Below are 17,856 nucleotides of genomic sequence, written 5' to 3'. Positions count from 1 at the left end.
GAGCAACAGGAACTCTCATTCACTGCTGGTGAGAACACAAAATGGAACAGCCACTTTGGAAGACACTTTGGCATTTTCTTACAAAACTAAACATATTCTCACCATAAGATCCAGAATCACACTCCTTGGTATTTGCCCAAAGGAAACAGGAACTTATGTCTACACAAAAACACGCACACAATGTTTATAGCAGATTTATTCATAGTTGCCACAACTTGGAAGCAACAAGATGCCCTTCAGTAGGTGAGGAGATAAACTGTGGTACAGCCAAACAATGGAATAATAAATCAACAGTAATAACCCAGCACTAAAGAGAAATGAGCTATCAAGCATGAAAAGACATGAAGAACACTTAAGTCCATATTACTAAGTGAAAGAAGCCTATCTGAAAAGGCTACATACTGTATAATTCCAAGTATATGACATTCTGGAAAATGCAAAACTATGAAGTGGGTAAAAAGCTCCGTGGTTGCAGGGGTTGTAGGAGGGGAAATCGGCCGAACAGGCAGAGCACAGAAGATTTTTTGGGCAGTTAAATTACTCTGTATGACACTTTAAATGGTGAATACATGTCATTTTACATACGCCTAAGCCCACAGAATGCACAATACCAAGACTGAACCCTAATGTAAACTACGGACTTTTGGTTGTGATGTGTAGGCTCATCATGTGTACCACTCTGGTGGGGACACTGAAAACGGAAGAGGCAATGCACGTGTGAGAGCAGGGGGCATATGGGAAATCCTTGTACCTTCTGCCCAATTTTGCTGTGAACCTAAAACTGCTCAAAAAAAACCCCAGTATTTCTAAAAACTGTTTAAGCTTACTGTAAATGTGATAACTGAACATGTGTTTACCTTTGCTCTTCCCTGAAAAGCTCATTATATTGAGGGGGAAAAAAAAGGACAGACGTTAAAAACATAAAAACCACAAAGACAAAGAGGAGAGAAGACATCAGTTAAAGAAATTTGAACACATTTTAGAAAAATGGAGAGCAGAAGAGACAGTGGAGCTAAATACCAAATACCAGAGAGAGAGGGAGCAACAAGAAGAAGGTCAAGCGCAGGCAAAGGCTCAGAAACTGAAGGCATATGTATCAGAAAAGGTGAGAAGAAAGCATGAGGCTAAAATCTGGAAGGAAAGTGGTAGAAAATTCATGTCGGGAAGAGTTATAGCTCTCATTTCCAATTCCATCCACTAGAGCTAAATGACTGTACACCTCCCCTGAGATACTCCAAGATAAACACAGGTGGTTGCAAACCTAGGGACACCAGGCACAGTGGAGGATAGGGAGGAGTGCCACAATGGGAACCAGTGGATTTTGTGAATAATCTCCATGAACCTTCAAAACAAGATGATGGCAATGGGTGACTCTAGTTATACACCAAGTGTATAGAGCAACCACTCCAAAAAGGAGCACGTCAGAAGGTTCTTGGATTTCTCCAAAAAGGTGAATTTGAGAGACTATCTGACATGAAGACTATATTAAGAGAAGATTCAGGCAACTATTAAAGAGTTTGGGGTAATTAATAATATATATAGGAAACTAAGGGGCTAGAGAGGAAGAAAGAAAAAGAAAGGAAAAGGAAGGAAGGGAGGGAGGGAGGGAGAGAGGGAGGGAGGGAGGAAAGGGGAGTGAAAAGCACCAACTGTGAAAACCAAGAAGTTTCGCACAAAAGAAAAGAATAATGTGTTACGTGGCTCAGCTATGAACAGTATTTACATAGACATAACACTGTACACATTGAATTCTAACATAAACACATTATAAAAGTCGATTATATTGATAAAATGAGAAGTAGGGGTTAGAGGTAAAAGAGAACTAAATTCTCATCTTTTTAAATGGGCAACCAACAGACAATGCCTAAAACTGAAAAATTAAGTAGTAGCAACACAGACACGGTATTTAGAGATAATATAGGCAAATACTAAAAGAATCTACTAAAAAGAATTAAGCTAGTTGTTTCTAGGGAAGTGCTATAAGGACAGGGGCAGACGACCACTACTTTGTAATACACCCTGTAACACAGGGAGGACTCCTCGACTCTTTAAATACATATACAATTGGAAAAGAAAAAAACTAAAACCTACAGAAAGAAAACTGACCAGATTTTTTTTAAAGGGGCAATGGATAATTCTAGAAGAACAAAATATAATCATAGTACACTATGTGGCTTAGCAGTGAATTACCTTGCATAATCACAAAAAGGTAAACAATGAAGTCAATTAAGGAAGAAAGTGCTAACTGCCTCTGTCATACCCATTTTCTTATTTATTTATTTATTTTGGCTGCACCAGGTCTCAGTTGCGGCATGCAGGATCTAGGTTCCATGACCAGGCATTGAACCTGGGCTCCCTGAATTGGCAGACCGGAGTCTCACGCACTGGACCACCAAGGAAGTCCCTGTCATAACCCATTTTCTATCATTTCTTTATAATAAAACTTCAGTATTGTTTGGGATAGCAACAGGAATATAAAACACCCAGCCCTGCAGCCCAAATGAGGGCCTGTGACTAAATTTTGGTCAATAAGATGTAACTAGAAGCTGCAGGGTATAACTTTTAAGCCAAGTTCCTTAAGATACGGAAAGAAACTGGCACACGTGCCCTTTTTGCTTCTCCATCCTCCCCCTCTCTGTTCCCCAGTGCTCCTCCTCTTCCCTCCCTGCCTCCGCCTGCCTGAAAACTGACCTAACTGCTAGGGGTCTAATAGCTATCTTGGACTGTGAAGTGATCTTACGTATAGCCATGCTCTCAGGAAAGTGAAGGGAAGAACAGGGAACCTGGTTCCCTGATAACTGTGAAGTTGCTATCCCATTTCTTGGACTGTCTGTCTCTAGAATTCTTTTATGTGAGAGGAAAATGAACTTTAGCTCATTTAAGTTACTGTTATTTCCAGTTTCTTTTACTAGAGCCAAATGTAATTCTGATACATAGAAAATTTAACTAAAAATTATGACCTAAGAATTTGAGGAGGGGGAGTGAGGGTGTAAAATAGACTAAAAATTAAATTAAATTTAATTTAAAAAATTTAAACCTGCATAATAGGAAGTCAAGAGATAATGTCCAAAACAGAAAATATAAACCAGCACAGAAAAATGGCAGTAAATGCCTAAAGGACACCTCCAAGTCTATCAATAATTGGAAGCTAGTACTAAAAGAAAAGGGTGGGAGCATTTCATTAAGCTTTCATTATTTGATTTGTCCTGCTCGGCTTTTTTTTTTTTTTTAACTGTTTAATATTTATTATATACTATTACTTAGATAAAAATTAACAACCAAAATATTAAGTACTGATTAATTTAATTAGCCACTACAAAAACACAGCACTAAGGTATAGTGAAGAAACCTTTTCCAGAGAGGTCTGGCCTTTGTCCTTGGCTACTGGGAGGTAGTCTCTAGGCTCCTGGAATGCCCTACCTGATAGGGCTGTCTTTGTTTGCCTGGGGCCTGTGGTCACTGGACAGTCTAGCAATGTGGTTTATGATGGGGGCTTTGGACCACATCGCATCACTTCTGACTTCAGAGGAACTGGAGACTAAGGGTATTAGCCTGACCTCTGCAAGAGGCTAGAGATTGGGTAAGTCACGCAAGAAGTATCTGGCTGCGTGCCAGTAAAAAGTTTGGACACTAAAGGCTTGGCGGAGCTTCGCCGGCTGGAAACGCTCTGGCGTAACTGCCATACATAGTGACCAGGAGGACGCAACGTCACGCACGGCTCCACGGGGAGGGGAGGACTAGAAGCTCTCCATTCAAACTCCTCCTGACTCTGCCCCGCGGTGCTTCTTTGGCCAAAGCTGCAGGATTGCTCCTCCAGTGCTACAGCTTTCAATGAGATCTGTTGAGTCCTTCTAACAAACTACTGAAACTCAGGGTGGTTTTAAGACACTCCCAAGCTTGCAACTGCTGTCAGAAGTGCGGGCAGTCTGGGGGACACTGGCCTCCGAGCTGTGCCTTGGCTAACTCTGGGCAACTAGGGAAGGAGGAAAGAAGACAGAGGAGAAGGGTGAGGAGGTGTCACATCTCTAGAGCTCCTACGGGAATCCTTATTGGGTGCTTGATATACATTCATTTAATCCCGATAATCCTAGGCATCATAGATATTGTTTCTACTTCATATTCAAGGAAATTATATTAAAGGTCAAGTAAGTGGAACACTGCCACAGAGCAAGCATTTAGTATCTCTAGGACGTAACTCTAGCCTTTGGGACTCCAAGGTCCGTGCACTTTTCATCACACTACACTATACCACGGTGCTTCCTGTAAAAATTCAGAGTGCTTAGGGTCTTAATTTTGACATCACTATATGCTTAAATGATCTGTCTGTGATAGTCCAATACCTAGAATCCAGGACCAGATCTATGTAGTATGTAGTTCTTTGTAGAACTACCACAGTTCCCACCCAAGTTATTCTTGATGAAGGAAAATAAAAGTCACCTCACAGTTATCCAAAGTTAAGTGATACCAAAAATATATATAGTGAATCCAAAATTGTAAATTAACCTAGTACTAAACTTAAGAACCTAGTAAATGTAATTAAGGGCCTATCTTCTCCAGATTTCCTTAACGTGGGAAAAAAGTTAAATAACTGCAAAAGAAACAGCAAAAACTATACACTCTGAAGTTTATTATAAACAAATCAAATGAAGCATCAAAAGGAAATGTATGTACATTCAGAAAAATGTTTTTCATAACAGTATTACTAATTCCTCATATATCACAGCTGTTGCTTTTCTTTGTGGAAACTAAACAAACTTACATTAAAAATCATGTGTAGAATTCAAAAGGTGAATGAAAAAATTAGAGTCATAAAACCAGTTACTAGGAAAAATATTGAAGAGGAAGACATATTACTATACTGAATTCCCAAACAGAAGGAGAAAAGAGTTTCAAGATAAAGGTTTTTGAAAGTGATAAATTTTGCTGTATGTGTACATGCAATGCATGTGTATATATGCCAAGTCCAGGGTTGTTTTATTTTAAACTTTTGGAAGCACAATTATTTCTAGTCTTTTTTATTAAAAATAATGTTAAATAAGGGCAAAGACTCAAATAAGGCTAAACAGATGCTACCTTTAATATAAAACCAAATTTCTAATATATAGATACTTAACTACCTAACTTGAGTTACGAATAACATTCTAAATGGGTACAAAGCCAAAAAGCAATTTCCTTTCTACAGTATTGTGCTCAGCGGAATCCAACCACAAGCACCAACATCAGCCTCTGGGCAGAGGGTCACACTGGGCTTCCTCTGGGGGATTCTTGGGTCCACAGGGCACTCAGAACAGAGAATCACCCAGGGAAGGGCCTATCACAGGTATCACAGGCAGTGGAGCATCAGAGAGTGAGTCGTGTAGCTTACTTATGTGACAAAAACTCTATCTCTGGAGACTTCCCTGGTGGCGCAGCGGTTAAGAATCCACCTGCCAATGCAGGGGACACAGGTTTGAGCCCTGGTCCAGGAAGATCCCACATGCCGCAGAGCAACTAAGCCCATGCACCACAACTACTGAGCCCACGTGCTGCAACTACTGAAGCCCGCGCGCCTAGAGCCCGTGCTCCACAACAAGAGAAGCCACCACAATAAGAAGCCCATGCACTGCAACGAAGAGCAGCCCCCTCTCGCCACAACTAGAGAAAGCCTGCATGCAGCAACGAAGACCCAACGCAGCCCAAAATAAATAAAATTTTAAAAAAACCTCTATCTCTTTCTGTGGTCACCAACACCACTCCAATGAATATTGAAAGCCTGTTTGCTAGTTCTAGCAGGGAAACAGACCCATGTCATGCATCCTTTTCCAAAGAACAGATCACATCTATTTGAGAAGGGCATACTATTCAACTTCAAAAGAGACACACATAGAACAAGAGAGAGAAAGCAGACCCCCAGCTAACCACCTAGTTTCATCAAATTAATCTTGGGAAACAGTGGCCTATACAGACAGCCCTTACATGCAGTACAATATAAATACCCTATATGATGGCAAAAACACTTAAATGATTGTTCCCTCAAAGAATATGAAGTAAGCCAGAAGGTACTGCATACCAGCCCTGTATTCCATGCACACTGTGAATATGGCAGTTAAGAGATAAACTGTGGGTTAAAATATTTATAAATTGTTTTAAAGATGCTGGATATGTAAACAACAAACAAAAAATTGTTAAATAATTATTAAGAATTGATCAGCCAAAGAATGTTCCTCTGATCATAGCTGAGCCCAGCTCACCTAGGGCTAAGGTGGATCTCAAATGCGGCGGATGACTCCTGAGTCGAAATCTTCTAAAAGAACGAGACAGTGGCCGCCTTGGTAGGGCCGCATTCCTTGGAAAGCAAGTGCCATTTTACCCCCTTCACCAAATCAATAATATCTTAGACTAATCTGATTTTATAAGACACATATATCTACCACTTTTCACTGAGATCTGAGTCCTTCTATTTGGCTCAACTGAACAGTGGATCAAGGAACAGAGCAAGCAATATGTTAAATGTTCTCAAATCAAAATCCACTATTATGTAATGAGAGATATATTCCCATTTCAAAACAATCAGAATTTTTGGTCTTGTCATGATGGAGTAGCTAGTGTTAGTATACCCTCCTGCTATAAACATCTACAAAAGCTGGACCAAATATAAAAAGAGAGAGAGAGAAAATGAACTATTTGCAGGCATTAGACAACACCCAACACAGCACTATGATCCTTGAGAGAAGAGAACCAGATTAATCAAATCCCACATTCATGTTGGCTTTCTCCTTAAGGGCATTTTCCAAATCATGATGTAGAGAAATGGAGCCCAAGCAGAGTGGCTATCTTGCTAGGATGAGAAAACTAAAATTATTGTTTGGGGTTGCTAAGGTAAGTTGGGTTGGGGGTGGGGGCAGGTTATTATAGAGGAAAGAGTCAAAGAGAAGAAGCTACAGAAATCTACATAAAACTCCCCGGCTCTCATCTGCCTCCTAGGCTGTGCATGCACAGGGCGAAACTCCTAGAGGCCTAGCAGAGAATGGCTGTTAGCTAAACAAAGATTGCAGAGGCTGCAGAGTTCCGAAGAAACGGAGTTCAGGCTCAGAGGAGAGAGACCGTGATGAATAACCCAAGCATTTAGTTGAGACCCTAGACAACCCATGCCCTAGGAATGAGAACAAAGCTAAAACAGACTTATCTTATCTTATTTAACAACAGCTAAGTCTCCACAGGATCAAAGTGGTCCATTAGCAATTTAACTGGCTGCCAGAATAAAATTCAATGCTATTAGAGGAAGATAACGGTCCAGAGCTTCTACACTAGGGGTTGAATAGGGGTCAGCAAACCTTTCCCATAAAGGACCAGCAGGTAAATACGTTTAGGTTTTGAAGGCCATAAACAGTCTCTGTTGCACATTCTCTTAAAAAACAACAACAACAAAACCAAAAACCTGTAAAAATGTAAAATCCATTCTCAGCTTCATGGGACACATAATAATACCCACCAGGCTGGATTTGGCCCATGGGTCAGAGTTTGCTATCCGCTGCTCTACATCACGCTCACAATATCAATCATACGATGCTAAATTAGTAGGTACATGAAGCAGGGAAAGTGATTAATAATCAAGAGACAAAGCAGTCCACAAAAATACACAGACTTATAAGGGATCTACATATTGGTCTTGGTCTGTGAGGGCTTCAAAATAATTATGATTACATATTAAAGACAACAGAGGGAGAATAGAGAAAATGGATTAAAATATAAAATACTTCAAAACAGAATTATAATCTATAAAAATGATCATACTGACATTCTAGAACTGCAGAATATAATATGTGAAACAGAGGAATTTGTTGGATGGTTTAACAGCAAAATAAGCACAGCAAAAGAAAAGAATTAGCAGACTCAAAAACAAGTTAATAGCTATTCAAAACACAGAGAGAAATTATAAACAACAAAATAGAACATATGTTAGATGCGGGATGTAGTCAAACAGTCTAACAGATGTAATGGAGTCCAGAAGGAGAGAAGAAAAAATGGGCCAGAAGCAATATTTAAATCTGTAAAGGACAAGAAGTTTTCAAATTTTATAAGACATCAACCTACAGATTTAAGAAGCTCAGTGAATACCAAGCAAGATAAACGCACAAACACACACAAACACACAAGCAAGATAAACGCAAAACCATATCTAGGTATATTACAGACAAGACACTAGAATCAAAAATAGAGAAAAAACTCAAAAACAGAGGAAGAAAGGACATATCTCTTGTCCTGCTCAAGAACAGTAAGAATGAAAAATGAGTTCTCAAGATGGCTCAAGAGAAAGTCAATGAAACAACATCTTTAAACTACAAAGAAAAAAATCAATGTAGAATTCTATACCCAGCAAAAATATCCTCCAAAATAAGGAGTAAGTAAATACATTTTCAGACAAACAAAAAGTTGAAAGACTGTATTAACAGCCTCTATTTCAGAAAATAATAAAAGAGGTTCTTTCGGACGAAGGGAAAAGATTCTAGATGGAAGCATGGATATATAAGAAATGAAGAGCTGCAAAAAGTTTAAATATAAAGGGAAATATAATAGACTGTTAAATATTTAAAGCAATAATAACAATGTCTTGTAGGGTTTATAACATATGAGGAGGATGGCAAAAATACATAAGAACAATAGCAAAAAAGTAGGAGGCAGATGGATTTAAACTGCTTTAAGGTTTTTGCATTTGGAGGGGAACACGGTAGAAGTACAGTTGACCCTTGAACAACCTGGGGGTTAGGAGTGCTGACCCTCCACACAGTTGAAAATCTGTGTGTAACTCTGTGGTCAGCCTACATATCCACGGTTCTGCATCTGCAGTTTCAACCAAATGTGGATTGTGTATGTATTCACTGAAAAATATGTATGTATTCACTGAAGTATGTATTCATTGAAAAATACCCACGTATAAGTGGAACCACACATTTCAAACCTGTTATGTTCAACAGTCAACTGTACTAAATAAAGGCAGACTTTTGTAAGTCATGACACATTTTGCAATTTCTAAGGTAATTACTAAAAGTATGACATTAAAAGGTTAATCAAGAAAAGCTAATAAAGGAGATAAAATGGAGTAAGAAATAGTTAAAGAGAGCACAAGGGAATCTTTCTTGGTGAGTGAAGTATTCAATACCTTAATCTGGTGGTAGTTCCACAGATGTATACATAGATAAACATTCATTGAGTTGTATAGTAAAGATCTGTGCACCACAGTGTATAACATGTATTATACATATTATAATAAATAAACAAAAAAACTATACATAATTTCTAGAGTAGGGGACACTAAGCTACAGAATCTTTCTAAATAGAATCCATCATATTTATCAAAATTTTAATGGCTTACAGCTATTTTCTGAAACTTTTTCCCATAATATATGAGGCACTAAATAATTGTTGTCATTAAATAAAGTACATGAACAATGACAACTTAATTTACTGTACTAGTACCAAGATAAAAAATACCTAATTCTCAAAAATGTAATATATTTTTAAATTTATTTATTTATTTATTTATTTTTGGCTGCGTTGGGTCTTCGTTGCTGCGGGCAGCGGGCTTTCTCTAGTTGCGGTGAGCAGGGGCTACTCTTCGTTGCGGTGCGCAGGCTTCTCATTGCAGTGGCTTCTCTTGTTGCAGAGCCTGGGCTCTAGGTGCACGGGCTTCAGTAGTTGTGGCACGCGGGTTCCGTAGTTGTGGCACGTGGGCTCTAGAGCACAGGCTCAGCAGTTGTGGTGCACGGGCTTAGCTGCTCCACAGCATGTGGGATCTTCCCAGACCAGGGCTCAAACCCGTGTCCCCTGCATTGGCAGGGGGATTCTTAACCACTGCGCCACCAGCGAAGTCCTCAAAAATGTAATATTTGACAACTGTTTCCTCTTTACTTTTTTTTTTTTTAAGTTTTTTTTGACGTGGACCATTTTTAAAGTCTTTATTGAATTTGTTACAATATTGCTTCTGTTTTATGTTTTGGATTTTTTGGCCATGAGGCATGTGGGATCTTAGTTCCCCAACAGGGATCGAACCTGCAGCCCCTGCATTAGAAGGCGAAGTCTTAACCACTGGACCGCCAGGGAAGTCCCTCCTCTTTACACTTTAAGAATAAACTTGCATTTTTACAATTTCCATGTACATGTATTTTTATTCTTATTTATTTTTATTTTTTTTGGCCATGCTGTGCAGCTTGCAGGATCCTAGTTCCCTGACCAGGGATTGAGCCCGGGCCCTGGGCAGTGATAGCACAGTCTTAACCACTGGACCACCAGGGAATTCCCGTGTACATGTATTTTTAATCAATATGCCAGAAACAAACTGGGTTTTGGAAACTGTACATGTGCAACAGTACACAGGTAAGGATATCACATATTCACATAAAGCAATTAGGAGACTGCTGTTTAGTGAAATTTTAATAATAATATTCTCCCAAGAAAACATTTCTGGAACTAGAGAATAGGTCGACTGGATCACAAGCAATAAAGCAAAGAAGAATCAACCTTTCTAAATGTGTAATGTGAGTCAGACACATAAACAACACTTCAAAATACTCTCATTTAATTCTAAACATCCTATGCAAGACAGGTGTTCTTTCCTAACAAATGAATCTGCAATACAGTAAGGCAGAGCAACTTGTGTATAATCACAGGACCAGTAAATCTTCAAAATAGAAACTTATAAATTCATCATTGGATAACTGCCTAGGAAATCTTTCAATAGAAGTAAATGTCTTTATCAGTAAAGACTTATGCACGACAAATATGATATTAAGACCTAAGAACTAGGAGAGGGAGGGGCAAGATGGCGGAAGAGTAAGACGCGGAGATCACCTTCCTCCCCACAGATACATGAGAAATACATCTACACGTGGAACTGCTCCTACAGAACACCCACTGAACGCTGGCAGAAGACGTCAGACCTCCCAAAAGGCAAGAAAATCCCCACGTACGTGGGTAGGGCAAAAGAAAAAAGAAATAACAGAGACAAAAGAATAGGGACGGGACCTGCACCAGTGGGAGGGAGCTGTGAAGGAGGAAAGGTTTCCACACACTAGGAAGCCCCTTCGTGGGCAGAGACTGCGGGTAGCAGAGGGGGGAAGCTTCGGAGCCACGGAGGAGAGCGCAGCCACAGTGGTGCGGAGGGCAAAGCGGAGATTCCCGCACAGAGGACCGGTGCCGACCAGCACTCACCAGCCCGAGAGGCTTGTCTGCTCAGCCGCCGGGGCGGGCGGGGCCTGGGAGCTGGGGCTCGGGCTTCGGTGCTAGCCGGGAGGGAGTCCGGGAAAAAGACTGCAGCTGCCAAAGAGGCAAGAGAATTTTTCTTGCCTCTTTGTTTCGCGGCGCGCAAGGAGAGGGGATTCAGAGCGCCGCCTAAACGAGCTCCAGAGACGGGCGCGAGCCGCGGCTATCAGCGCGGATCCCACAGCAACAGGGACGCAGAGGGAAAAACGGAGAGATTCCCGCACAGAGGCTCGGCGCCGAGCAGCACTCACCAGCCCGAGAGGCTTGTCTGCTCACCCGCCGGGGCGGGCGGGGGCTGGGAGCTGAGGCGCGGGCTTCGGTCGGATCCCAGGGAGAGGACTGGGGTTGGCTGCGTGAACACAGCCTGAGGGGTCTAGCGCACCACAACTAGCCGGGAGGGTGCACGAGAAAAAGTCTGCAGCTGCCGAAGAGGCAGGAGACTTTTTCTTGCCTCTTTGTTTCGCGGCGTGCAGGGAGAGGGGATTCAGAGCGCCACTTGGACGAACTCCAGAGACAGGCGCGAGCCGCGGCTATCAGCGCGGACCCCAGAGACGGGCATGAGACGCTAAGGCTGCTGCTGCCGCCACCAAACAGCCTGTGTGCGAGCACAGGTCGTTCTCCACACCGCCCCTCCTAGGAGCCTGTGCAGCCCGCCGCGGCCAGGCTCCCGTAATCTGGGGACAACTTCCCCAGGAGAGCGCACGGCGCGCCTCAGGCTGCTGCAACGTCACGCCGGCGTCTGCCGCCGCAGGCTCGCCCCGCCTCCTCCGTACCGCTCCCTCCCCCCGGCCTGAGTGAGCCAGAGCCCCCGAATCAGCTGCTCCTTTAACCCCGTTCTGTCTGGGCGGGGAACAGACGCCCTCAGGGGACCTACATGCAGAGGCGGGTCCAAATCCAAAGCTGAACCCCGGGAGCTGTACGAACAAAGAAGAGAAAGGGAAATCTCTCCCAGCAGCCTCAGAAGCAGCGGATTAAAGCTCCACAAACAACTTGATGTGCCTGCATCTGTTGAATACCTGAATAGACAACGAATCATCCCAAATTTAGGAGATGGACTTTGGGAGCAGGATATATTAACTTTTCCCCTTTTCCTTTTTTTTGTGAGTGTAGATGTGTATGCTTCTGGGTGAGATTTTGTCTGTATAGCTTTGCTCTCACCGTTAGTCCTAGGGTTAGGTCCTACCGTTTTTTTTTTTTTTTTTTTGGCTTAAAAATTTTTTTTTTTCCCTAATAAATGTTTTCTTAATAATTTTTTCCTTATTTTCTATTTTTAAAAAAATTTTTAATAAGTTTTTTCATATTTTTTATTTTAAAAAATTAAAAAATTTTTTTTCTTAATAAATTTTTTCTAAATAATTTTTTTCTTATTTTTAGTATAAAAAATTAATAAATCTATTTTTAAAAAATTAAAAAAAATTTTTTTTTCTTAATAAATTTACTCTTAATAATTTTTTTTCTTATTTTTTATTATAATTGCTTTATTTTATTTTTTTCTTTCTTTCCATTTTTTCTCCCTTTTATTCTGAGCCGTGTGGATGAAAGGCTCTTGGTGCTCCAGCCAGGCATCAGGGCTGTGCCTCTGAGGTGGGAGAGCCAACTTCAGGACACTGGTCCACAAGAGACCTCCCAGCTCCACGTAATACCAAACGGCGAAAATCTCTCACAGATCTCCATCTCAACATCAAGACCCAGCTTCACTCAACGACCAGCAAGCTACAGTGCTGGACACCCTATGCCAAACAACTAGCAAGAGAGGAACACAGCCCCATCCATTAACAGAGAGGCTGCCTAAAATCATAATAAGGCCACAGACACCCCAAAACACACCACCAGACGTGGACGAACCCACCAGAAAGACAACATCCAGCCTCATCCACCAGAACACAGGCACTAGTTCCCTCCACCAGGAAACCTACACAACCCACTGAACCAACCGTAGCCACTGGGGACAGATACCAAAAACAACGGGAACTACGAACCTGCAGCCTGTGAAAAGGAGACCCCAAACACAGTAAGATAAGCAAAATGAGAAGACAGAAAAACACACAGCAGATGAAGGAACAGGGTCAAAACACACCAGACCTAACAAATGAAGAGGAAATAGGTAGTCTACCTGAAAAAGAATTCAGAATAATGATAGTAAGGATGATCCAAAGTCTTGGAAATAGAATAGACAAAATGCAAGAAACATTTAACAAGGACGTAGAAGAACTAAAGAGGAACCAAGAAACGATGACAAGCACAATAAATGAAATTAAAAATACTCTAGATGGGATCAATAGCAGAATAACTGAGGCAGAAGAACGGATAAGTGACCTGGAAGATAAAATGGTGGAAATAACTACTGCAGACCAGAATAAAGAAAAAAGAATGAAAAGAACTGAGGACAGTCTCAGAGACCTCTGGGACAACATTAAACGCACCAACATTCGAATTATAGGGGTCCCAGAAGAAGAAGAGAAAAAGAAAGGGACTGAGAAAATATTTGAAGAGATTATAGTTGAAAACTTCCCTAATATGGGAAAGGAAATAGTTAATCAAGTCCTGGAAGCACAGAGAGTCCCATACAGGATAAATCCAAGGAGAAACACACCAAGACACATATTAATCAAACTATCAAAAATTAAATATAAAGAAAACATATTAAAAGCAGCAAGGGAAAAACAACAGATAACACACAAGGGCATCCCCATAAGGTTAACAGCTGATCTTTCAGCAGAAACGCTGCAAGCCAGAAGGGAGTGGCAGGATATACTTAAAGTGATGAAGGAGAAAAACCTACAACCAAGATTACTCTACCCAGCAAGGATCTCATTCAGATTTGATGGAGAAATTAAAACCTTTACAGACAAGCAAAAGCTGAGAGAGTTCAGCACCACCAAACCAGCTTTACAACAAATGCTAAAGGAACTTCTCTAGGCAAGAAACACAAGAGAAGGAAAACACCTACAATAACAAACCCAAAACATTTAAGAAAATGGGAATAGGAACATACATATCGATAATTACCTTAAATGTAAATGGATTAAATGCTCCCACCAAAAGACACAGACTGGCTGAATGGATACAAAAACAAGACCCATATATATGCTGTCTACAAGAGACCCACTTCAGACCTAGAGACACATACAGACTGAAAGTGAGGGGATGGAAAAAGATATTCCATGCAAATGGAAATCAAAAGAAAGCTGGAGTAGCAATTCTCATATCAGACAAAATAGACTTTAAAATAAAGACAATTACAAGAGACAAAGACGGACACTATATAATGATCAAGGGATCGATCCAAGAGGAAGGTATAACAATTGTAAATATTTATGCACCCAACATAGGAGCACCTCAATACATAAGGCAAATACTAACAGCCATAAAAGGGGAAATCGACAGTAACACAATCATAGTAGGGGACTTTAACACCCCACTTTCACCAATGGACAGATCATCCAAAATGAAAATAAATAAGGAAACACAAGCTTTAAATGATACATTAAACAAGATGGACTTAATTGATATTTATAGGACATTCCACCCAAAAACAACAGAATACACATTTTTCTCAAGTGCTCATGGAACATTCTCCAGGATAGATCATATCTTGGGTCACAAATCAAGCCTTGGTAAATTTAAAAAAATTGAAATCGTATCAAGTATCTTTTCCGACCACAACGCTATGAGACTAGATATCAATTACAGGAAAAGATCTGTAAAAAATACAAACACATGGAGGCTACACAATACACTACTTAATAACGAAGTGATCACTGAAGAAATCAAAGGGGAAATCAAAAAATACCTAGAAACAAATGACAATGGAGACACGACGATCCAAAACCTATGGGATGCAGCAAAAGCAGTTCTAAGAGGGAAGTTTATAGCAATACAAGCCTACATCAAGAAACAGGAAACATCTCGAATAAACAACCTAACCTTGCACCTAAAGCAATTAGAGAAAGAAGAACAAAAAAACCCCAAAGCTAGCAGAAGGAAAGAAATCATAAAGATCAGATCAGAAATAAATGAAAAAGAAATGAAGGAAACAATAGCAAAAATCAATGAAACTAAAAGCTGGTTCTTTGAGAAGATAAACAAAATTGATAAACCATTAGCCAGACTCATCAAGAGAAAAAAGGAGAAGACTCAAATTAATAGAATTAGAAATGAAAAAGGAGAAGTAACCACTGACACTGCAGAAATACAAATGATCATAAGAGATTACTACAAGCAACTCTATGCTAATAAAATGGACAACCTGGAAGAAATGGACAGATTCTTAGAAATGCACAACCTGCCGAGACTGAACCAGGAAGAAATAGAAAATATGAACAGACCAATCACAAGCACTGAAATTGAAACTGTGATTAAAAATCTTCCAACTCACAAAAGCCCAGGACCAGATGGCTTCACAGGCGAATTCTATCAAACATTTAGAGAAGAGCTAACACCTATCCTTCTCAAACTCTTCCAAAATATTGCAGAGGGAGGAACACTCCCCAACTCATTCTACGAGGCCACCATCACCCTGATACCAAAACCAGGCAAAGATGTCACAAAGAAAGAAAACTACAGGCCAATATCACTGATGAACATAGATGCAAAAATCCTCAACAAAATACTAGCAAACAGAATCCAACAGCACATTAAAAGGATCATACACCATGATCAAGTGGGGTTTATTCCAGGAATGCAAGGATTCTTCAATATACGCAAATCAATCAACGTGATACATCATATTAACAAATTGAAGGAGAAAAACCATATGATCATCTCAATAGATGCAGAGAAAGCTTTCGACAAAATTCAACACCCATTTATGATAAAAGTCCTGCAGAAAGTAGGCATAGAGGGAACTTTCCTCAACATAATAAAGGCCGTATATGACAAACCCACAGCCAACATTGTCCTCAATGGTGAAAAACTGAAACCATTTCCACTAAGATCAGGAACAAGACAAGGTTGCCCACTCTCACCACTATTATTCAACATAGTTTTGGAAGTGTTAGCCACAGCAATCAGAGACGAAAAAGAAATAAAAGGAATCCAAATCGGAAAAGAAGAAGTAAAGCTGTCACTGTTTGCAGATGACATGATACTATACATAGAGAATCCAAAAGATGCTACCAGAAAACTACTAGAGCTAATCAATGAATTTGGTAAAGTAGCAGGATACAAAATTAATGCACAGAAATCTCTTGCATTCCTGTATACTAATGATGAAAAATCTGAACGTGAAATTAAGAAAACACTCCCGTTTACCATTGCAACAAAAAGAATAAAATACCTAGGAATAAACCTACCTAAGGAGACAAAAGACCTGTATGCAGAAAATTATAGGACACTGATGAAAGAAATTAAAGATGATACAAATAGATGGAGAGATATACCATGTTCTTGGATTGGAAGAATAAACATTGTGAAAATGACTCTGCTACCCAAAGCAAGCTACAGATTCAATGCAATCCCTATCAAACTACCACTGGCATTTTTCACAGAACTAGAACAAAAAATTTCACAATTTGTATGGAAACACAAAAGACCCCGAATAGCCAAAGCAATCTTGAGAACGAAAAATGGAGCTGGAGGAATCAGGCTCCCTGACTTCAGACTATATTACAAAGCTACAGTAATCAAGACAGTTTGGTACTGGCACAAAAACAGAAATATAGATCAATGGAACAGGATAGAAAGCCCAGAGATAAGCCCACGCACATATGGTCACCTTATCTTTGATAAAGGAGGCAAGCATATACAGTGGAGAAAAGACAGCCTCTTCAATAAGTGGTGCTGGGAAAATTGGACAGGTACATGTAAAAGTATGAAATTAGAACACTCCCTAACACCATACACAAAAATAAACTCAAAATGGATTAAAGACCTAAGTGTAAGGCCAGACACTATCAAACTCTTAGAGGAAAACATAGGCAGAACACTGTATGACATAAGTCACAGCAAGATCCTTTTTGACCCAGGTCCTAGAGAAATGGAAATAAAAACACAAATAAACAAATGGGACCTAATGAAACTTAAAAGCTTTTGCACAGCAAAGGAAACCATAAACAAGACCAAAAGACAACCCTCAGAATGGGAGAAAATATTTGCAAATGAAGCAACGGACAAAGGATTAATCTCCAAGATTTACAAGCAGCTCATGCAGCTCAATAACAAAAAAACAAACAACCCAATCCAAAAATGGGCAGAAGACCTAAATAGACATTTCTCCAAAGAAGATATACAGATTGCCAACAGACACATGAAAGAATGCTCAACATCATTAATCATTAGAGAAATGCAAATCAAAACTACAATGAGGTATCATCTCACACCGGTCAGAATGGCCATCATCAAAAAATCTAGAAACAATAAATGCTGGAGAGGGTGTGGAGAAAAGGGAACACTCTTGCACTGTTGGTGGGAATGTAAATTGATACAGCCACTATGGAGAACAGTATGGAGGTTCCTTAAAAAACTAAAAATAGAACTACCATATGACCCAGCAATCCCACTACTGGGCATATACCCTGAGAAAACCATAATTCAGAAAGAGTCATGTACCAAAATATTCATTGCAGCTCTGTTTACAATAGCCAGGACATGGAAGCAACCTAGGTGTCCATCATCGGA

General features: G+C 40.2%; 1 protein-coding gene across 5 annotated transcripts in view; it reads right to left on the bottom strand.

Annotated features, from left to right (window-relative positions):
* PTPN4 (protein tyrosine phosphatase non-receptor type 4) overlaps positions 1-17,856 on the bottom strand; it is a 205,013-nt gene that overhangs the window by 137,690 nt on the left and 49,467 nt on the right. The window lies entirely within an intron of this gene.

This window comes from Eubalaena glacialis, chromosome 1 (assembly GCF_028564815.1).
Source record: "Eubalaena glacialis isolate mEubGla1 chromosome 1, mEubGla1.1.hap2.+ XY, whole genome shotgun sequence".
In the NCBI taxonomy this organism is placed as follows: domain Eukaryota; kingdom Metazoa; phylum Chordata; class Mammalia; order Artiodactyla; family Balaenidae; genus Eubalaena; species Eubalaena glacialis.
This window is presented reverse-complemented; position numbering and strand designations above follow the sequence as displayed.